The sequence below is a fragment of the Quercus suber genome, unplaced genomic scaffold (assembly GCF_002906115.3).
Source record: "Quercus suber isolate HL8 unplaced genomic scaffold, Cork oak 2.0 scaffold_141, whole genome shotgun sequence".
NCBI lineage: Eukaryota > Viridiplantae > Streptophyta > Magnoliopsida > Fagales > Fagaceae > Quercus > Quercus suber.
In genome coordinates this window covers 1,317,435-1,338,447 of record NW_027069602.1, presented here as the reverse complement: position 1 = coordinate 1,338,447, position 21,013 = coordinate 1,317,435, and the positions used below count along the sequence as shown (strand labels likewise).

The window sequence follows — 21,013 nt, the reverse complement described above, 5'->3', positions numbered from 1 at the left end:
ACTATGCAATCGATTTTCCTTTTTAAAAGAAATTCTACCACGCCACCCAAAGTTTTTTATATTTTATTATTACTTTTATACAGTGATAAGGTTAGGCAAGATCTAAGATTCGGGAGGCTATTATGTGCTTCTACTTCATATTTTGATTTTGGAAGGGGGGAGGGTTCTAGTTTATGTGCCTGTTTGGTTAGAGTTTTTTGGACCAAAATCACGTTGGCAGTTTGAACTTTGAAAACGTGAGCATAGGGCATTTGGTGAAATTTTGAAATCATGCTTTTTAGTGTTGTAAACGTGAATAAGTGCACTTTTGCTCTGAGTAGCAATTATAAATTGCCATTTTTTCAAAATGCCCAAAAACTAAAAACTAAACCAAACTCTAATACTCACCTTAAATCTATAGTGAAATGACGTTGAAGCGGAGATTTCTCTCCTAGTGAAATAAAATCTTGAAGATGTAGTTTTATATTTCACTAAAATTACCTGATACAATTTCACATCACAGTAAAACTCATCTTTAACATGTGATTTCACTTTGTATACATCATGGCAATTGCAAATTGGATAATGATTCTCTCATATCCACTTTCATGTTTTTAACATGGATATTTCCTTTTTGCCTCTTAAAATGTGTATATCAGCACATCAATTGTGAATATTGTGTACATCAGCGCATCAAAATGATTGGAAGAGAATATTTTTCCCTTGCTAACTAAGCATGAAATTTATCTTCAACTCATGGTTTTAAATGAAATGACGGCTTGAAGATGCAATTTTTGAAGGTGTTGTATTGTCAAAATTTGTTTTAAAAACAGAAATATTAATTCTTCAACTCATGGTTTTAAATGAAATGGCGGCTTGAAGATGCAATATTTGAAGGTGTTGTATTGTCAAAATTTGTTTTAAAAACAGCAATATTAATTGATATTAAAATTTCAATTTTGCTCTGAATCACTATGAGAAATAAGTCCCCTTTTTACCTAGTTTACAAGTTAAAAAGGAAAGATGCAGGAGGTTTGTTTTGGCATTGAGGAACCCACAATAACCTTTTGAAAATCTACTCCTTTCTCTAATTAGATTAGTTTTTCTTTTGCCGAATAATTACATTAGTTAGATTCTTAATTTCTTACTAATCCGAGATGTGTACCTTTTCAAAGCGTCACTTTCACATATGACACATCACTATTGATAATTGCTAGAAGATTGGAGTGAAACTGAGGAACACGTAGAATCTTTTTTTTTTCCCCTAAGAGAGGAGTGAACGAGGCCCATTAAGCATTATTTGGACCTTTCATAAGGTTAAACATGAATACGTGATCATTGTTTGATTATGCTTCAGTGAGACTAAGAGAAGGCAGATTAAACATATATAAGTGCATAAAGTGAATCATACCACTGACTCTTATTTCCATTAATCTGGCCTCATATATAATTTCTTCCGTCCTCTTTGAAGAATTTCTTCTGTCCTCTTTGAAGACTGTTAAAATTGATACAATTTGTTCAAGGCTTGAGGAATTATCTGCTGGGACTAGTGCAGGGCAGCAATCCAATGGTGGAGCAAGCCAACAAAGCAAAGAGACAGCTGGTAACTATACTGATGCAAGTGCAAGCACAATAGCATTATCTCTAGCAGACAAGGACAGCCACAACAATAAGCAATTGTGGAGCAAACGTGCAGCAGAAGCATCAGATACAGAGCATCAGTGGGATGTGCTAGAAACCATTGAGACAATACCTTTTCATGAAGTCTTCATACATAGCTTTGGAGACTATGATACACGTGGCTTGTAACAATTAGGCTGTGATGTATATAATGAAAACACTATTGTATTGTTAGCATAGTTAGTAACTGATTTACTGATTTTATGGATTTTAGTCTTTGACGTGTATATATGTATATATAGAATAGCTTTACTGGATGGACATTAGTTGCTTGTATCAATTCAATTTTCTGAATAAATAAAATTCTGAGAGTGCTCCAGATTTTATATGGTATCAGAGCAAAACGAAGCTTCTTCAATGGCGTCCTCTGATTCAAGCAACCAATCTGATCCAGTTAACAACCAATCTGATCCGGTCAATAATAATTCCATTCCTAAGAATCCATACTTTCTTAGTGTTAGTGAGAATCCAGGAAGCGTTTTGGTAACACAACCACTGCTTGGAATGCGAAACTATCACTCCTGGTCAAGGGCTATGGTCTTAGCTCTCACTGCTAAGAAGAAGATAGGGTTCATCAATGGTAGAATCCCTATCCCTGATCCAGAATCTCCACTCTATGAAGATTGGCAAAGCTGTAATACGATGGTACTTTCTTGGCTTATGAATTCAATGCATGTTGATGTATCTAGCAATATAATTTACTGTGAAACTGCTAGAGATATGTGGTTAGAATTGAAAAACTTGTTTTCACAAGGCAATGGTCCCAAAATTTATAATCTTCAAAGGGAGATTTCTCACATCACTCAAAATCAGTTGTCTGTGACTGAGTATTTCACAAAATTTAAGAGATTATGGGATCAATTGTTGAATCTTGAGCCTTTACCAGAGTGTAGTTGTGGAGCAATGAAAACCCTAAGTGCTACTCATGATAAAGCATATGTAATGCGTTTTTTGATGGGTTTGAATGAGAACTTTGAGACTATAAGGAGTCAGATTTTGATGTATGAGCCTTTTCCTTCAATTAACAAAGTCTATGGCTTAGTTCTTCAAGAGGAGTCTCATAAGAACATTGGACATGGAGGATCTTTTGTAGCAAAACCAGATTCTGTTGCTATGTATGTTAATTCAAAAGGCAATAGTTTTGGGAATGCAAATTGGACTAAGGGAAACAACAAAAAGGAAAGGCCTTTATGTACACATTGCAATATGCTTGGGCACACCATTGATAAGTGCTATAAGCTTCATGGATATCCACCCGGTTATAAACCAAAGGGAAAATCTAATGCTAATCAAGTGTCTTATGATCAAGGAGCTATGATTGAGCATTCTTCAATTGGATCAGTTCAATGTCCAATCACAAAGGCTCAATGTGAGCAATTGTTGGCTTTCCTCAACACTAGCACTAATTTTGGTGATAAGCATCAAGCAGCTACTGTAAGTAGTGGTGATGGAGTGCCAAGCTTGATGACTGGAGTTGCTGGTGTGGCTTCTTCATTTGGTGTTCCTGCTGGTACTGGTTTGGCAGCCACCATTTCACATCCATCAACATCTAATCCCTATCTTGAGACTATGGCAGGTATGGCTTCTGGTTTGTCTTTTAATTCCAACTTGAAGCATTCAGTTTTCTCTGCAAAACTAGTCAATAAAGATATGTTTTCATCCATTGATTGGGTCATAGACACAGGTGCTACTGACCATATGGTGCATTCAGTTTCTTGCTTTACTTCTATAACTTCTACTCTAAACACACATGTGAATTTACCTAATGGTGAGACTGCCTTAGTAAGCCATATAGGAACTGTCAAAATTTCTGAAACTCTTATTCTATATGATGTACTTTGTGTTCCAGCTTTTAGCTTTAATCTCATCTCTGTCAGCAAATTAGCCAAATCTGTTCTATGTTGCCTCATTTTTCTTGGTACTTTCTGCTTCATCCAGGACCTTGCTCATTGGAGCACAATTGGTCTGGGTAGAGAGTACAATGGTCTTTACCTGCTGGAAGAAAGCAAATCCATTTCTACTTCAGTTTCTGCCGTGTTTTCTGTCAATTCTGTTCAGCCACATGTTTGGCATCTCAGATTGGGGCATCTATCAAATGCTAAATTGGCTTTGATGAAGATTAATAAAGTGCCTCTTCATGGTTTTGTAAATAATTTTCATTGTGACATTTGTCCTCTAGCAAAACAAAAACGATTACCTTTCAATAAAAGTGTTCATATTTCTGAAAATTGTTTTGATTTGGTGCATTGTGACTTGTGGGGTCCTTTTTCAGTTGCTACTATTGACAATTGCAAGTACTTTCTAACCATTGTAGATGATTGTTCTAGGTCTACTTGGGTCTATTTGTTGAAGCACAAGTCACAAACACAAACTGTTTTAGAGCAGTTTTACAATCTAGTTGAAACTCAGTTTGGTAGAAAGATTAAGGTTGTGAGGACTGATAATGGGACTGAGTTCTTCATGAAGGATTTCTTTGCACAAAAGGGCATCTTGCATCAATTAAGTTGTGTTGAAACCCCTCAACAAAATGCTATTGTTGAGAGGAAGCATCAACACATCTTAAATGTTGCAAGATCTCTCATGTTTCAATCCAAATTACCTTTATATCTATGGGGGCATAGTGTTTTAACTGCAGCCTACTTGATTAACAGAATTCCTAGTTCACCATTATCTCACAAAACACCTTATGAAGTCCTTTTTGGTCATGAGCCAACCTATGATCACTTAAGAGTGTTTGGTTGCCTATGTTATGCATCTACTCTTTCTCATACTAGATCTAAATTTGATCCAAGAGCCAAAAAATGTGTGTTTTTGGGGTATCCTTTTGGAGTAAAAGGTTATAAGGTCTATGATCTTTCTAGTAAGTCAATTTTCATCTCTAGGGATGTAATTTTCCATGAGAATATTTTTCCTTTTGCTGGTACACATGCTGCTCTTGTTGATCCTTTTCTTTCAGATTCTGTCTTTCCAGGTGCTACTCCTTCCAGCACAGGTACTGATTCTTTTGTTACTCCTATCTTTATACCTGATTCTCCTTCTGATTGTTCTGATTCTTTAGTTTCACCTTCTGTCCCTAATTTTGTTAATCATTCTATTGAAACTTCTAACACCTTACTTGCTGATGCACCTACTACTGATTGTCATCCTTCTCAGTTTCCTTTAGTTCCTTCAGCTGCCTTACCAGATCAGACATGTGCATCAACACCAGAAGTACCACCAGCACCTATCAGAAAGTCAGCTAGGACTTCAAAACCTCCAGCTTACTTGCAGGATTACTCTTGTGCTTCAGCTTGTTTTCCTGCTTCTGGTGGTCCTTATGATATTGGTCATAGTCTTACCTATGCACATCTTATTCCCAGCTATCAATCTTATGTCTTGGCAGTTAGTTCTGCTCCTCAAGAGCCTCAAAGCTTCTTCCAAGCAGTCAAAGATCCACTTTGGAGAGAAGCTATGGATAAGGAAATCCAAGCTCTTGAACAAAATCATACTTGGGATCTCACTACTTTGCCTGCAGGTAAAACTCCTATTGGCTGTAAATGGGTATATAGAATTAAATTGAAGTCAGATGGGACTGTTGATAGATATAAGGCAAGACTAGTTGCCAAGGGTTATACGCAAAGGGAAGGTCTAGATTTTATTGAAACCTTCTCCCCTGTAGCTAAAACTGTTTCTGTCAGGGTGGTTCTTGCTTTGGCAGCAGCTAAATCTTGGCCCCTTCATCAATTAGACATTAACAATGCTTTCTTGCATGGTGATTTGCTTGAAGAAGTATACATGTCACTGCCTCCTGGTTTTCACAGTAAGGGGGGGTGTTCAACTTCAAATTTTAATTCTCCATTTGCATCTACATCTACTGCACCTATTGTTTGCAAGCTTGTTAAGTCACTTTATGGGTTAAAACAGGCCTCTAGACAATGGTATACTAAGCTGTCTTCAACCATTCAGCAGCTTGGTTTTGTTCAATCCCAAGCTGACCACTCATTGTTTGTGTTTGCCAAAGGTCCTTTGTTTACTGCATTGCTTGTGTATGTGGATGACATGGTGATTACAGGAAATGATCCAAACTGTGTGGCACTTTTAAAGTCAGTTTTGGATGCTAAGTTTGGAATAAAAGACTTAGGGTCACTCAAGTACTTCTTGGGACTTGAGATTGCAAGGAGTGATAAGGGAATTAGCTTGAATCAAAGGAAGTTTGCCATTGAGATTCTAAAAGAAACAGGAATGATGGGTTGTAAGCCTTTGAAGTCACCCATGGAGCAGCAACTTAAGCTATCAAAGGGTGATGGAGAGCTTCTAAAAGATTCAAGTCAATATAGGAGGCTTATAGGGAAGTTGATGTATTTGACTTTGAGTAGGCCTGACATTACCTATGCTGTAAATAGGTTAAGTCAATTTCTAGCTCAGCCTAGAGTTCCTCACATGCAGGCAGCTAATAGGATATTACAGTATATAAAAGGAACTCCAGGCCAAGGGGTATTTTTTTCTTGTGATTCAGACTTGCAACTGAAAGCATACTGTGATGCTGACTGGGCTGGATGTCCAGACACCAGAAAGTCTCTTACAGGGTATTGTGTATTCCTTGGGAACTCATTAGTATCATGGAGATCAAAGAAACAGTCAATGGTTTCAAGATCTTCAGCCGAGGCAGAGTATAGATCCATGGCAACTACAACATGTGAAGTGACATGGTTGTTGTTTCTATTGAAAGATTTACATGTGAAGCATGATAAACCAGTTTTATTATACTGTGACAACCAGGCAGCACTGCATATAGCTGCAAATCCGGTATTCCATGAGAGATCAAAGCATATAGAAGCTGATTGCCACATTGTTAGAAACAGGGTTCTAGATGGAACAATTAAAACCTTTCATGTGGCTTCTAAAAATCAGCTAGCTGATGTTTTCACCAAGGCTTTAGGTGTAGACAACTATCTAAGATTGATCAAGAATTTGGGTTTGATTAATATCTTTGCTGCTAGTGTTGAATTTCCAGAACCAGTGTCAGAAACACAAACTGCAAGAGCCTTGCTCTTGAGGGGGGGTGTTAAAATTGATACAATTTGTTCAAGGCTTGAGGAATTATCTGCTGGGACTAGTGCAGGGCAGCAATCCAATGGTGGAGCAAGCCAACAAAGCAAAGAGACAGCTGGTAACTATACTGATGCAAGTGCAAGCACAATAGCATTATCTCTAGCAGACAAGGACAGCCACAACAATAAGCAATTGTGGAGCAAACGTGCAGCAGAAGCATCAGATACAGAGCATCAGTGGGATGTGCTAGAAACCATTGAGACAATACCTTTTCATGAAGTCTTCATACATAGCTTTGGAGACTATGATACACGTGGCTTGTAACAATTAGGCTGTGATGTATATAATGAAAACACTATTGTATTGTTAGCATAGTTAGTAACTGATTTACTGATTTTATGGATTTTAGTCTTTGACGTGTATATATGTATATATAGAATAGCTTTACTGGATGGACATTAGTTGCTTGTATCAATTCAATTTTCTGAATAAATAAAATTCTGAGAGTGCTCCAGATTTTATAAAGACAGAAAATAGTAGCCATATTGGAATCCAAATCCATAAACCAGCAACACTTTTGGCATTTTTTTACCCAATCTGCCTGCGAATCTCTACAGCCAGGGAAGTCCAATGCAAGCACTGACACCAGTTTCCTCAATAGAACCAATGAACAACCCTTTCTTTGTTATCCCATATAGTTTGCATGGATTTCCTTTCTGACCCCATGTCATGGTTTGATTCTAGTTCAGCAAGGGTCAGATTTTTCCTCCAAGCCAATTTGGGAAAAGTTCCTCCAGCACACTTTTTGGTAACTAAAAGAAATATTCATATGTGCTTGTGGTCACATGAGGCTCATGAGCTACTTAATAGTCATGTGACTTATTTAAATGAGCTATTGTATTATGTGATTTAATATATATGTCTTATGAACTATCATGTAATGCTCTCAATGAGATTCTTCTAACCCAATTCGGAGGAAAACTTGTCTTTCAGGAAGAGGATGATTTAAACATATGAAAAAGTGCATAGAGTGAATCATACCACTGACTTAATTGGCGTGTTATGTACATTCTTCTGTCCTCTTTGAAGACAGAAGAAAGTAGTCATTTTGGAATCAAATCGGTATGCCAACAGCATTTTTGGATTTTTTTTCTCCCATCCTGCCATCGAATCTCTCCAACCGGGGTAGTCCAATGTAAGCACTGACACCAATTGTTCTGATGTAGGACACAATTTACTATTTAATTATTGTAATTTATTATTTTTTGGTATTTTTATGTAAAAAACGTTGTTTTAGGTTTAGGTGATTTATTTCCTTGTTTTTAGGTGCATTTAGTGCTTTTTAGGTCAAATTTGGTTCCTGTTATGGTTAGGTATCAATTAGGAGTTATTTTAAATTATATTTTCTTGTTTGTCAAGTTTTAAGGAGCTCTTAAATAGGCCCTTAAGTCTGTAAACGTTTTTCATAGTTTATTATCAATAAAAATTCAGACTTGTGTCTTTTGTATTCTCTGGTGGATTCCAGACCTATCACTTTGTGGACTCAAGGAATTCCTCGTGGATTCGAGGTTTGCTATCCAGGAACTAACAGTTTAGTTTCTGTTTCATCAAGAGAGCATCGTGTGTGCTTCTCTTCAAGCTTTTGCGACATCAGTTGGTATCAGAGCCTTGACTTACCCTGGTCTGATTGCTAACTGGCGAGACGGTAACCACCACCACAACAACGACGAATAACTTAGCGAGTATTATGTGACGTACAACAAGCACTCACAAATATCTATGCTAAGATGGCGCCGTTGAAGAATGGAAACAATAGGGATAACTGCAGCGGAGACATAACTCACGGGCAACCTATTGGTAAGCAAATTTCATATAGACCTTATAAGAAATTGCAAGTTTTAATGGTTATTTTTTAAAAGAAGATTTCTTGATTGGTTACTTGATCTAGAGGATTTATTTGACTATGAGAATTTTTGTTATGAGAGAAAAGTTGGACTTGCTTTGTATAAACTTAGTAAGTATGCCTTATGTTGGTGGAACGAGTACAATCCGATAGAATTCGACAAGGTAAAGACAAATTCGATCGTGGCCAAGGATGAAAAAGATGCTTGCTATCAAATTTTATCCTTTGAATTTTGAAGAAATCTTGTCGTATACAATACAAGATTATTATTGGCCAAGAAGTTCATACTTGAATTATTTTGAAGAGCCAAATATTCCACCATTAAAGGAAGACTTACATGTTGAAGCAAATATTGTTCTTGAAGAATATGGAGAAGTCAAAGAAGAATCTGAAATCAAGATTGTAGAGGAGATTAATGAAGACCCCATTATAGAGAAAGATCTTGAGGTTGAGATAGTAGAGACCATTAAAGAAGAAATTATAGAGGAAGTTGTCAACGATCTCAATGAAATCAAGTTAAATGATTGCAACATTCAAACTCAATTTATTGATTTTATTGGGGTGGAAAGATTTGATTTGATCATTGACTTTTATTTGGTGAATATTGTCAATTACATGAAGATCAAGGGAGAAGAAGTTCAAGTTGCCCAATCAATGACTTTCAAGTTTGGCAAGAAGACAAAGAAGATGAAGTATTCAACGTATTTGTTCTCTTGCATGGGAGATTCCAGATTTCAAAGATGACCTCGAGGACGAGTTTATTTCAAGTGGAGGGGTCTGATGTAGGACACAATTTACTATTTAATTATTGTAATTTATTATTTTTTGGTATTTTTATGTAAAAAACGTTGTTTTAGGTTTAGGTGATTTATTTCCTTGTTTTTAGGTGCATTTAGTGCTTTTTAGGTCAAATTTGGTTCCTGTTATGGTTAAGTATCAATTAGGAGTTATTTTAAATTATATTTTCTTGTTTGTCAAGTTTTAAGGAGCTCTTAAATAGGCCCTTAAGTCTGTAAACGTTTTTCATAGTTTATTATCAATAAAAATTCAGACTTGTGTCTTTTGTATTCTCTGGTGAATTCCAGACCTATCACCTTGTGGACTCAAGGAACTCCTCGTGGATTCGAGGTTTAATATCCAGGAACTAACAGTTTAGTTTCTGTTTTATCAAGAGAGCATCGTGTGTGCTTCTCTTCAGGCTTCCGCGACATCATGTTCTATAAAACTCATGAACAACCCTTATTTGTTATCCAATAGTGTGCATGGATTTTCTTTCCGACCCCATGTCTATAGTCTTAGCTATAATCCTACCTCTTCTCTTAATCTTTATTTTCTCCAGGAAATTGCAGCAAAAGCATGGGAAGAAGTATCATCCTCTTGGTGGCACCATATTTAACCAGCTTCTGAATTTCAATAGGTTGCAGCACTATTTGACTGATCTTGCTGGGAAGTATAAGACCTACTGGCTGCTCAGCCCTTTTAGGAATGAGATCTATACGACTGACCCAGCAAATGTTGAGTGTATACATGAAACAAATTTCAACAATTATGGCAAGGTATAACTTGATTCTCAAAATGCATGACATGCTGACAGAAATAAAATTATTGTAAGATGGAAGGTGTATTTATCTACGAACAGATATAGAAAGACAATGCCGCTTATCACATTACATATTTGATAGCTGGTTTATCAATTACTAACGTTGGCATTGGTATCCTGAGCTGGTTGAAGCTGGCTAGTTCAACCTATTCCCTAAAAGATTATGGCATCTCCAGTAGATGATAAAGGAAGGTATATAATATTAAACATTTTCTGAAACTTTGTGCAAGGTTATTACCATAACAGCATTCTGAAGGATTTGTTAGGTGATGGAATTTTCACAGTTGATGGCGATAAGTGGCGCCAACAGAGGAAGGTATCAAGTTATGAGTTCTCCACAAAGATTTAAGGAACTACAGCAGCATAATCTTCCAAAAGAATGTGGCAAAACTTGCTCATATATTGTATGAGCCATGAGGTTGCTAACTCCAACCAGATAATGGATATTCAGGTGAGAATGCTACACTCAAGATTTGCATATGAATCCAATGATCCCATCTGAGTTCCAACCATATAATGACTGCAGGATCTCTTTATGAAGTCAACTCTAGATTCAATTTTTAAAGTTGCATTTGGAGTAGAGCTAGATAGCATGTGTGCTTCAAGTGAAGAATGCAAAAATTTTGGCAAAGCTTTTGATGATTCTAGTGCACTGATCTTTTGGCGATATGTTGATATCTTTTGGCAAATGAAGAGGTTTCTGAATATTGGATCAGAAGCAGCACTAAAGAAAAATATCGAAGTAGTTGACAGTTTTGTATATAAGCTAATCCATATTAAGGTTCAGCGTATGCATGATTCAGAAAACGATTCAGCTGTAAGTGAATTACACCATACCTCAATATAAGTTGAGGGTAAAGCCTTGATCTTAGTTTGTCAATTTATTTATCTGTGCAGATGAAGAAAGAAGACATTTTGTCAAGGTTTCTGCAAGTGAGCGAGACCAGTACAAAATATTTGAGAGATATTATTCTTAACTTCATATCTGTTGGCAAAGACACAACAGCAACAACTCTTTCCTGGCTCATTTACATGCTCTGCAGGCATCCTAGCTTGCAAGATAAGGTTGCACAGGAAGTGAAAGAAGCAACCAAAATGAGTGAAATAGATAATTTTGCTGAGTTTGCAGCCAGCATGAATGAGGAAACTCTAGGAAAGATGCAGTATCTCCATGCAGCTATAACTGAAACTATCAGACTTTACCCCCCACTTCCAGTGGTAAGGAAAAAATTGACCATATGCATCAGCATGTGACGAATTTCCTCCTTGGAAACCCATGTTGGTTAGTTTAACAGAAAGGATAGACAAAGTTCTTCTAAACTGAAAATTTTTGTCATCCAAATAGTGGAATGAAATACCAAGCTATGCATAACAATTCCTGAATAATGTAACATAATTATTTAAATTTTAAAAATTTTTAAATGGATGGCAAAGTGGAGACAAGGTTCAAACTTTGGATCACCTACTTTGATACCATAATAAATTATCAATTATTCCAAGAGTTTAAGTTGTTAGGAAATAGTAAATTTAATCATCTAACTATAATATTAACTATGGTCTGTGCCTTTTACATTATCTTCCCCCTTTTTTTTTTATAAGTAACTTAAAAGTTTATTGAAAGAACACAACCCCGCACATAGGAAATGTACGAAAGAGGAAAAAACATCAAGAAAACAAAGTACAAAGATCAAGCAACCCAGAAAGGGAGATACAAGAAAGAGAAGGTAAAACCAAACACCATTCGAGAAGAGAAGAAAATAAAAAAGACTTAAACTCATGAATGGACCGTTCACGATCCTCAAAACTTCTCGAATTCCGTTCCCGCCAAATACACCACATCAAACAGTGCAGCACAATCCTCCAAATAACTATATTACGATGTCGCCTGAAGTTGCAAGACCAACAATCAAACAAATCCGCTACCCTTTGTGGCATCACCCAACAAATACCAAACAAGCGGAAGATCATACTCCACATCTCAAAAGCAAAAGGACAGTGAAGGAGGAGATGATCTACAGATTCCCCACACCCTTTGCACATAAAGCACCACTCAAGAACAACAAAGTGTCTCTTCCGTAGATTATCAATAGTTAAAATCTTGCCTAAAGCCGCAGTCCAAGAGAAAAAAGCAACCCGAGGAGGAACCTTCGATTGCCACACCATTTTCCAAGGGAAGGGAATGACCGTAGATGGGGATAGAAAATGATAATACCCACTCACCTTGAAACCACGGCTGCAGTCAGGCTTCGAACAAAGTTTGTCAGTACCAACACCTCGGACCTTTATGGAATAGATCAAAACCAAAAACGAATCCAAAGAAAGTGACTCTTGATCGTTCACTAAGCAACGAAACTGAATGTCCCAAGAAACTATCCCATTTGCGTAGCACATAACCTCAAAGACCGACACCTCCCTTGTCCTACTAATATTATATAAATCTGGAAACTCCTTCTTAAGAGGACGATCCCTACACCACACATCATCCCAAAACTTCACATGAGTACCATCACCCACCTCATACCGAAGGCACTCGGAAAAAATCAACTAGCCACTTCTAACGCACTTCCACAAACACACACCATAAGCCCCCGACACAAATTTTGTGCGCCAACCACCCCACTCATTCCCATACTTCGCCTCGATAACCCTTCTCCAAAGGGCATCATTCTCTCAACCATAACACCACAACCATTTGGATAACAAGGCAGAATTAAACCTTCTCAAGTACCAGATGCCTAACCCTTCATTCTTCACTGGCCTACAAACCTTATACCAATTAACTAAATGAATTTTATGCTCATCCCCAATACCAGTCCAAAGAAAATCTCTTTGTAATTTCTCCATCCTCTTAGCCACCTTAACAGGAATAGGGAGAAGAGAAAGGAAATACGTAGGTAAGCTAGAGAGCGTACTCTTAATAAGGGTAACTTTACCCCCCTTGGATAAATACAACCTCTTCCAACCAGCTAACCTATGCTCCATCTTCTCCAAGATAGGATTCCAAATAGTCTTATCTTTATATGAAGCATCCAACGGGAGACCTAAATATTTCAATGGAAGAGCAAACTCCCTACAGCCCAAAATCTCCACTAACTCATGAAGATTAGACAACATCCGTAACTGGAACCAATTCAGACTTACCTAAATTAATTCTCAACCCTAACATCTCCTTGAATCTAGGGAGAAGCCCACGCAGAGCTGTAATATGAGTGCTGTCGGCGCCACAGAAAACAAGAGTATCATCTACGAACAATAAATGAGACACCGAAATCAAGGAACTAGCTTTATTCCCAACTATGAAACCCGAAAATTGACCAGCTGCAGTAGCCGCAACCAACATTCGACTCAAGGCCTCCATGACAATATCAAAGAGAAATGGGGATAAAGGATCACCTTGCCGAAGTCCTCTAGAACTCCCAAAAAAGTTAGAAGGATAGCCATTGATCAAAATGGAGAATTTGATAGTTGAAATACAACACCTGATCCACCTTCTCTACTTTTCAGAAAACCCACACTGTTGTAACAAAAACATGAGAAACTCCCAATTTACATGGTCATACGCTTTTTCAATGTCTAGCTTGCACAACATCCCCAGAATCCCCGCCTTTAATCGACTGTCTAAACACTCAGAAGCAAGCATTAAGGATCTTTTCAAACACAGCATGCTCATGAAATACATGAAACACATTCATAGTATCATTTTTCACCGTGCCCTAACAAGACTGAAAAAATGCCATTGTAAAACCATCCGGACCTGGCGCTTTATCACCTTTGAACTCATGGACCATTCCAGAAACTTCTTCCTCATCTAAAGGTTTGTCCAACCAAGTGGCATTTTCCTCAGAAATACTAGAAAAAACAACCTCATCCAAAAGAGGTCGATGTACCACATTCTTCGTATAAAGTTGCCTATAGAACTGAGTAATACACCCCTCAATTAATCCCTAATCCGAACATAACTCTCCATCCACCATAAGTCTATCGATAGTGTTGCATCTTCTATGAGAATTTGCAATGCAATGAAAGAATTTTGTGTTCCTATCTCCCTCTTTAAGAAAAAGAGCCCTAGATTTCTGTCTCCAGTAAATCTCTTCCAACAAAATAGACTTTTCTAACTCTCCATGAATACGATCCTTTTCCCTCCTTTCCTCCTTAGTAAGAGCATGAACTTCCTCAATAACTTCCAACACATTAAAATCCTTCCACAAGTTTTGCACCCTAAGACCTATATTACCAAACTCCCCCACTTTCCATCTCTTCAAATCCAATTTCAGCATCTTCAACTTGTTAACCAAAGAAAAACTAGGAGTTCCTTGGAAGTGATAGGACTCCCACCAAGAACTTACCCTTCCCAAAAAGCCCTCATCCTTTAAACACATGTTCTCAAACCTAAAAGGTTTTTTGCCTCTATGTAAATTTCCACCCTCAAGAAGTATAGGAAAATGATTCGACATCAACCTAGGAGCACGGCGTTGACAAACATATGGAAAATTCTCCTCCCAATCTGCGGACAAAAGAAACCTGTCTAATCTAGAACTAGCAACAACCTCTCTAGAGTTAGACCAAGTGAAATTGCCCCCCAACCAAAGGCAGATCAACAAGACTTTGCTTAGAAATAAAATCTGAAAATCGAAGCATAGCTGAAGTGAAACTTGCAAAACCAGACCGTTCAGAAGGAAAACACGCCACATTAAAATCACCACCCACACACCAAGGCACATCCCACCAACTACGCAAGCGAGATAACTCATCCCATAAGAACCTCCTATCTCTATCACTACTGGGTCCATAAACACCAGTGAAAGTCCAAACAAAATGATCCGCTACATTTTTGAATTTACAAGAGACAGAGAAACGACCCACCGCTTCCTCCACCTTATCCACAACCCTGTTGTCCCACATCAACAAAACCCCACCAGAAGCACCAACCGAGCCTAAATAGAGCCAATCCACATGTTGACCCCCCTACAAGCTACAAATGGCACCTCTATTAATAAGCTCCATCTTTGTTTCTTGTAGACAGACAATATCCACTTTCCACTTTCGGATTAAATTTCTAACTCGAAGCCGCTTGTCTTGCTCATTCAACCCTCTCACATTCCAAGAAACAATTCTCAAATTCATTGATGAACAACAACAGCCCGATCCCTACTATCACTCCTGCTCCTTTTTGGTTCCTTTTCCTCACCCCACGAGCTTAATAAACTCTTCAACTCACGATGCCCTTTAAGTCCAGCCTTACCCAACTTCCTCTTAGAGTCTACATCAATCATCCGTTGTTTTCTTCGCTCTTCTAAAGCTAATAGCAAACCTATAATTTGTTCTTCGAAACCCTCCAGCGAGGTCCCAACAGATTTCTGGAAAGCTTTAATTCTATTAGTTACCCAAAGTGACAACTTGGTTCTATCAACATCAACCTTACCCCCAATCTTCTCAGCTATAGGAAGCTCCTTGCCCACAGAATTAACCATCGCCAACGGTGCCACTTCAAGTGGATCTCCTAAATGATTCCAATCCAATAACCCCTTAACAGAGTCCCACTCCTCACCCTCTGACCCAAAATCAGAGACAACAAAGCCCCCAACACCTTCAAACTCAGAATCCCAACTAACAATATGTCCCTCATTAATAAGAGAAGCCACACCTGGATTAAGTTCACCCTTCGGAGTAGGCTGATTCGACACAGAATTAGGGGAGTGATATGCGGATAGCAGAATAACGATTTTCCTCCGATCCCAAAGTTCAAGCATCCAATCCTTAGAATTGCCCTAAGTTTTACTCAAATCCCCAACAAAGTCACTGATTCTAAGACCAATATTGTGAGGCGCTTTGGTGACCATTGGTTCTGACCCAGGATCTGAACTCTCGGAATTCCCCTCTTTTGACCCCAATCTAACCGTGTCCCTTATCGAATTACTAGAACCCACCCCAAGAGTGGATGGTGGCGGCTGAACAGGAAGCTCCCGTGAGAGAGGAAGCCCATAATCAATGCCAAAAGCAAAGGAAGGAAGAGACTCCAAAGACCCAGACCCATGCAGCACTTGATACGACATCAAGCGAGAAGAATAAGCTTCAGAAGCATACTCACCAACAAGAGGCGAAGGCCCCATTCCTGGCTCATGACAACCCGAGATACTTGGCTGAGAAGGAGCCACACACGACTGCACCGCGAAGTTGCAAGCGAAGGAGGAGATCGCATTCAAAGACACAACTTCAGGCACTCGTGTCACTGTATCGGAAGAGACCAAATCACTTGTTTGAATTTCAACCGAAATAGGTTTGGAATTAGACCCAGCCTTGTAACCCAAAGCTTTAAAAGATTGGACTTTGGTCTTCCAAGCAGCAAGTGGCTGTGGCCCACTTCCATTTAAAAGCACAGTTTTAAAACTGTGTGTCTTAATCTCTTCAATGGGCTTGACAGCAACCGGGCCCACCTCCTTAATCTCAGAGGATATAACAACCCACTTCCCATCATTCCCATGTTCAAATGCAAAGAAACATCCAGGGATAGAGTTGTATAAACGCTAGGATTCTCAACTTCATTAATAATCAACGTGACTTCCGCCCCAACCTAATGCTTGTTAGTCCCGGAAATCCCTCCCCAAGAAAAACATGATTTCAAATTTTGAAAATCCAGCGCAGCCTCCTTTCCTTTGTTTCCAAAACCTTCAGGGATCTGCTGGACTTTCTCCATCATCCTCACCGGTCTAAAGGTGGCACTCCTATGCTTCACACCATTGTTCTGAAATTGCGAGAGATTGTCTTCCTCAACTGAGCTCCAAAACTTCTCCAACCACTCCGCAATTTTCCTTCCAATATAACGATGGAACCCCTCTAGTGGCCTTTATCTAACTCAGAGACCAGCAGAAAAGAGCCATGGGCATTGGAGAATAAGCACGTTATTACCTTCCCTAACTGTTCTCGCAAACTAACCCTGATTTGGCTTAGATAACAACTCTTCAACGTGAACCAGAATTCTTTTAGTGCACTCCTTACCCATACAGACAAAACGAAAAGAACTCCTACTTCTCTCATGATTATGTAAAAGGAAAAACGACCCCCCCTTCCTCAATAGCAAACTCAAAGGTTTTTGCTTCAATGAAAACAAAAGTAAAACCTCCCATGATGTACTAATAATGGACCATAAAAAACTAACCCACGATCTTAGAAGCCCACTTGTCTTGCCATATGCCGAGCAACTCCAGCATGGATGGTCAGTGATTAAGCAAAAAATTTCTCTTTGTTAACCCTCAATCCCTAATATCTCATATTTTACATCAATATATTAAAATTATTAATCTACTTTGCTTTGGACACAGGATGCAAAGATTTGCTTTTCTGATGTTACTCTGCCTGATGGTTTTTAGCTTGAGGAAAGGAGATATGGTGGCTTACCAACTGTATGCAATGGGCAGGATGAGATTCATTTGCGGTAATGATGCAGGAGAATTCAAACCAAAGAGGTGGCTTGATGAGGATGGTTTATTCCGGCAAGAAAGCCCTTTCAAGTTTACTGCATTCCAGGTTAGTAGATGTTTTTTCTGTAAAATTTCAAACTCATGAATCATGCTTCAAGCGCAAGCTCACTACTAGCTCTTCTGGCCAATGTTTGACTTACTTTGAAGTAACATAAAGCACATCAGAGCGCAAGTATAGCAACATAACATGCCTAGAGTGTGACCTTCAATTCAAATTCAATTCAATATTAAAAAGAATGACTAGTGGTACTACACTAAGTCTCTCATGGTGCTAGTTAACAGGGTAGCCCGAGAATATGTCTAGGAAAGGAATTTGCTTATCGATAGATGAAGATCTTCTCCACAGTCCTGTTAGGCTGTTACGTGTTCAAATTAAGTGATGATAAGAAAGCTATTGATTACAGGACAATGCTTAATCTTCACATTGATAGAGGCCTCCATGTTCGCGTCTTCTAGAGACATGGAAGTTAACTTAGTATTAGTTACAAAGGAATCAAATGCTCAGTTGGTTTTCACTGTATAAGTCTTCATGTAGGCAAAAAACCAACATACATTATCCCTAAATTGGATAATAATACGGGCTTTCATAATCACCAAGTTATGCATACAAACTGATTATTCAGTTTGAACTCTTTCACCAAACTAGCAACCTCTGATTCTCTATAACTACTCTTTTGTCTAAGCGCTTTCATTTAAAGGTCAACTCGTTAGAAAGTGAAAATTTTGTTAGGCCACATATGCAATATATATTTTAAATCAACAAATTTTTTTATAATTTTTTTTAAATATTCTAGCTATAATTCCCAGGCCAATATCTCAAACCAATAAGAAGATAACTAATCACACACAAAAACACCAATATTTGCCTAGAAACCATTTCTTCTTGAAAGGAAAAACTAAGGGACCAACTCCAACCAAATATTCACTATTATAAAACCAATTACAATGTCTTCTCAAATGTATGCCCAAAACTTGAGTGCACAATAAATACAAAAATCAACAATTTTCTAAGAATTAGTAAAAACTCACCCTAACTGGGAACTCAACCAAACTTAGGGAGAGCTTGGGCTTACTTGAGGAGAAGAGTAGGGGTGTCCAAGCAAACCCGGAACCCGCCCAACCCGCCAAACCCGGCCGACCCGGCCCGAAAACCGTCCGACCCGACTCCGGCGACGATCGGCAGCGGGTCTCCGCCCATAAAACCCGAGACCGGCGGGTCGGTTGACGGGTTTGAGCATGAAAAACCGATTTCAACCGACCCGACCGGAAAACGCAATGAAAAATGGTTCCCCGCCGATTTAGCACTGAAAATCGCCAGATCTCTTCGAGTTCTGGCCTGATTTCGTTGAGATCTGCCGAGATCTCTTCAAGATCCGGCCTAATCTCGAAGAGATCCGGCAATTTTACAGTAAGATCTCGCTGGATCTCTTCGAGATCCGACCTAATCTCGAAGAGATCTGCCAGTGATTTCGAGATCTCTTCGAGATTAGGCCAGATCTCGAAGAGAACCAGCAAAAACCAGTGATTTCGGCGAAATCCGGGGACGATATGGGCGAAATCCGGCGACAATTTTGAGCCTAAAGACAACCGGCGACGATTTCTGCAAAATCCGAAACCGACCGATACCCGACCGGCGATCTGCTGGCATCCGACCACCCGAACCGCTGCCGTCGGCGGGTCGACGGCGGGTTCAAATTTAGGAGACCCGATCTAGTCGGGTCGGTTCCGGGTTGGGCACAAACCCAACCCGGACCGACCCGTGGACAGCCCAAGAGAAGAAGGAGTGAGTAGCCATGCATCCTATTGGATAAGGATAATAGGATACTATATCAAGATTGTAGTTCACATCAGAAAGAAAGAAAAGAGATACAACAGAAGAAGAAAGAAACAAAGAAATGAATTTCTAGGCTAAACGACACCAGTATAGTGTAATTGTTGTAGTTCTGTGTTTTAGTGTATAAAGCTACATGTAGTTTATGATGTATTTAAGTGTAAAAGGTTCACACGTGTAGTAACTAACTGATAAACATGATGTAACTATCTCCATGTATTTTGGGGATATTTTTCTTTGCTCTGTTTTGGTATTTAGACACAGAGATTGTATAGATTCATTTCATTCAGTTGAAGTCAATATTTTCTTCAACTTAAATTCTCTCTCTAGCACTTTGTTTCTTCTTCAAGATTCTTGTGCTTCCTTATATGGTATCAGAGCTTGAGCCTTTATCAATGGCATCAAACACTGAAACTACCTCATCTACTTCTTCACATTGCGAGCTTTCTCCAATGGAAGATCCTCGCAGTCCATTTTTCATGCATCACGGTGAATCTCTTGGTGCGATCCTTGTTGCTCAACACTTGACTGAGGATAACTATCCAACATGGGCTAGAGCAATGATAATGGCTTTGGATGCCAAGAGTAAACTTGGTTTCGTTGATGGCTCCATCACTGCTTTAATGGCGATTACACCACTCGAGAAGCAAGCCTGGTCAAAATGTAATTCAATGATCTCATCTTGGATCTTGAATTCTGTTTCACCTCATATCAAAGCTAGTGTCATTTATAGAGACACAGCTTTCGCAGTGTGGAATGCACTCAAGAATCATTTTCTACAAGCCAATGGACCAAGAATTTCTCAACTCCAGAAGCATATCTCCACCATAATGCAAGGAGATTCTACAATGACAACCTTTTTCACTAATCTTCAAGCTACCTGGGATCAATTGTTGAATCTCAGGCCTCTGCCAAGTTGTTCATGTGGCAAATCCACTTGTTGAGTAAATGATAAGATTGCACATCTTTATCATCAAGATTCAATCATGCAGTTTCTCAACGGATTGAATGATTGCTATTCACAGGTCAAGACTCAAATCCTTATGATGGAGCCTATTCCATCAATAGATAAGGCTTTCTCATTGGTGATCCAGGAAGAAAGGCAAAGGTTCTCAACCTTTAATGGAACTCCTTCTATTGAATCAGCTGCACTTGCTATTAAAAACCAAACCTTCAATCAAGGTTCTTATTCAAACAACAGTAATGGCAAGAATTTCAAGGGCAATGCTAGCAAAGGAAGACCTGTGTGCAGCCACTGTGGAAAGCTTGGTCACATCATGTAAAAATGTTATAAACTTGTTGGATTTCCTCCAGGTTACAAGCAAAAAGGAAGGATTGCCAAGGCTAATCAGGTTATGGTTGATGATGATCAAGGTCAATCTGAGTTTGTGCATCAGAATAATCCCTTTCCTTTTACTTCAAAGCAGTATCAACAGTTGCTCGCTCTACTGAACTCCCATACATCCACTTCTGGTAATTCCAATGATGTTGTTGCCACAACAATTCTGCTA

At 38.7% G+C, this 21,013-nt stretch overlaps 1 pseudogene; it reads left to right on the top strand.

The window, feature by feature from the left end:
• The first annotated feature begins 9,852 nt into the window (after nucleotides 1–9,852).
• On the top strand, nucleotides 9,853–18,142 carry LOC112005460 (cytochrome P450 704C1-like; annotated as a pseudogene).
• The last annotated feature ends 2,871 nt before the right edge of the window (nucleotides 18,143–21,013 follow it).